Source organism: Corylus avellana, chromosome ca1 (genome assembly GCF_901000735.1).
Source record: "Corylus avellana chromosome ca1, CavTom2PMs-1.0".
Taxonomy (NCBI): Eukaryota; Viridiplantae; Streptophyta; class Magnoliopsida; order Fagales; family Betulaceae; genus Corylus; species Corylus avellana.
In genome coordinates this window covers 38,882,529-38,885,802 of record NC_081541.1, presented here as the reverse complement: position 1 = coordinate 38,885,802, position 3,274 = coordinate 38,882,529, and the positions used below count along the sequence as shown (strand labels likewise).

At 31.1% G+C, this 3,274-nt stretch overlaps 1 protein-coding gene across 1 annotated transcript in view; it reads left to right on the top strand.

Moving 5' to 3' along the window:
• The window catches only part of LOC132167095 (bark storage protein A-like), a 7,574-nt gene that overhangs the window by 2,436 nt on the left and 1,864 nt on the right, over positions 1-3,274 (top strand). The gene's annotated exons all lie outside the window — the stretch shown is intronic.

Sequence of the window (3,274 nt, the reverse complement as noted above, 5' to 3'; positions counted from 1 at the left end):
CCGAAGCATGCACCCAAGTTATTAATCCACCTGCTGGGTGATTAAATTCCTTATTTTATATGATTGCCTTCTGAAGATCTGCATATTTCTGCAGTGAAATTAAGGAGCGTATAAAAAAAACTAAGGATGAGAAGAAGGCGAAGAAGGCAGAAACAGTGTCCAAGACTCAGAAGAGTCAGAGCAAGGGAAACCTGCCCAAGGGTGCTGCGCCAAAGGGCCCTAAATTGGGAGGTGGTGGTGGAAAGCGCTGAGCAGCCACCTTAGACTAGTGAAATGTTCTGTCTTGGGTTTTGTTTTGGCTTTATAGCTTTCTTTAATTACAAGTGAACTTGATCAGATTTTATTTGTATTTAAGGCATTAAGCATTGGTTAGAACCATTGATATTGCTTAATTGTGTTTTATTTCCTGGTGAATGATGTGATCGTTTTGATGATAAGTCTTGTAAAACTTGAAGCTTCTTTTTCTTCCCTGGTTTTAAATTGTTAGGTGCATTGTTTCACTTCATCTCTTGGCTAGTATGACCTAGGGCTGCCAATTTTTGATATAGTTTTCAAATTTTGCACAAATCTTACACGAAATTAGTAGGTTAAGGTTAAAAGATTTGATCTATTTAATTAAATGGATTTGATTATAATTGACATTTTATACTCATATTTAACTATTCGAACCCAGCAAGCTAAATTGTCACTCCTATTCATCCTGCTATGCTGCGCATCTTTTTCTAATACATATTTAGATTCACATCTTAGCCCACTTCTCAAGAGGATAATGAATATCCTTACTTAGAACGAAGGCTATAATATAATGGGAATTTCGTAGGAGCAGAAATCAGCACTCGCCTAAAAGTCCAGGTAAATTGCCTAACCCATGTTCTGTTATTTGGAATTATTTTCTCTGCTTCTTTAATAGTGTTAATTTGACTTGGTCATGATCGTCAATTTGACATGTTAGAGGACTTTACCTACTACTGACCCCAAAATTAGCGCTGTTTCAGATTTACATATACAAGGCAGGGTGATGATTGAGGAACTTCTGGAAAATCAGGTTTTTCACCATTGACTTTAAGACCCAGTTTTTAATCTGACAGAGACCTCTCTGATAATTTTTATTTTTTATTTTTAAAAGGTCATAATTGTATTTTCACTATTATTTTGGATGAAAATGATGGTAAATATCTCGAATTTATAATGGGCCTAAACTCAAGTTTTAAATCTATCAAATTAAAAACTGAATTTTTAATTTTTAATTTTTTTAAAAAAACTATAGTTTTAAAGTCAAAATGGCAAAAAGCACATATAGTTCATAACCAAAATTCAGAAAAGAGAATCATTAGTTTTTTTTTTTATTATTATTATTTTATTAAAAGAATATTAGCTTATGTTGAGAAATATTCTAACATTGTCTGTGAACAAGATCTTAGGCATGTTTATAAGGAATTGGCAATTCTCTTTTATCGAATCGGTTTTATGAGTTAGGCGCACGAATTTCTTCATGGTATTAGAGTCTACCACATGACGAATGGGGGCCCGCATTACTTACCCCGTGACAAGGACTAAGAAAAATATCGGCTTGCATGTGAGAGAAAGTGTTGAGAAATAGTTTCACTTGTCCTGTGGACAAGATCTTTGGCATATTTATAAGAAATAGACAACCCTCTCTTATCGAACCAGTTTTATAAAATGAGTTAGGTTCACGAATTTCTTCAGCTTAAATACCAAATATTGGTGCCTCAATAGCATATAAAACTTAACTACCAAAATCGTTTAATCAATTCATAGCCAAGAACATTTCCTTTCATTATCTAGAATGTTCTCTCTCTTTTTTTCTTTTTTTCTTTTTTTTACCGGATAATGAAGACAAACTCTATAGGCATAGGCTAAGCACGTGATTACATTATGCTTTGAGACTTTGAGTTATTCCTAACCCAAACGCTAGGTCATTCACTTCGGCCAACAATATGGAGAGCATACTCTACCAGTTGAGGCAACCTTGAGGGACTCTTTAAACTGTTTCACACTAAATATTCTGCATTAGAATCATCATCATTTAAAATGGGTTTTCTAACATTAGAAATCATATTTCTATTTCATAACTATCCTACAATACTGATGTAACTGTCTTAACCAACCATTGAATTAATTATTCTTAAAAATAAAAAATTTAAAAATTAGTTTAGACTGCCACATCAATAAGAATGTGGTATATATCAATAATATCATTACTCCTAAAATATTCACAATCCTAAATTACCGTACCACACTTAGCATCAAAGATTTATGAATTCTTATTTTCATTTTTTCTTATACTCCCGAGTAATTATAGAAGTATCTTTTGTGTTTCTTCAAGAATGATGTCACTTTTAAAATCGTCATTTTATTAAAATTTAATAGTGATCAATAATAAGTCTAATGGTGATTTTAAAAGTCAATTATTCTTAAAGAGACACAAAATAAACTTTTAGCATTACTCTCCCGACACATTGATCTCTTTGGATTTCTAACCTATATCATGCCTAAACACATGATCTATAATTTTACTCGGAAGTGCTAGCTATATAAGTTAAATTAAACAAAAAAATACAACTATATTAAAACAAATAATAATAAAATAAAACTGAACCTGCAAATAAAATTGAACATATTTCAATTTGTGCAACTTCAATGAAATACAAAGCCAAATAAACACACATAGCCGTAAACGAATCTTGATTTTGTTTTTACTTTTCAAATTTGGCTTAAGTACAGAAAATAATTTAAATTATTAATCTCTACTTCATAAAGCGTGATCTCTCATAGATTAAGCTACCATTTATCATCATTATCATAGTTGTCATAAATGAATTACGATATGATAATATATATTTTTTTTATTATTGTATTTTCATATTGAAGTCCCCAAACTCCTTTTTCTCTTTTTCTCTTTTTATATTTTGTATATGTTAATATGAGCTGTACTATGAACACGCTAGAGCTCAGGTCTGTCGAAAAGCTTACGTCAGCTTTGACCCAGACAAACCTTACTCATTCAACACAAACTTCTACAGTAGCCATATGCAATTAATTATTATTATTATTATTTTAAAATTCAACCATTTGACTGCAACTACTAAGAAATTAAGGTATACAATACTGTTCAAAAAGTCTTCGGCAACGACTATTTTAGTGGAAAAATTAGCTTTGATGTTTTGTTATTTTTTTTAATTTTACAGACAATTATGGGTCCTACAATATTGAAAATAAAATCGTGATTCTGATAAGTATAAGATTAGGGTGT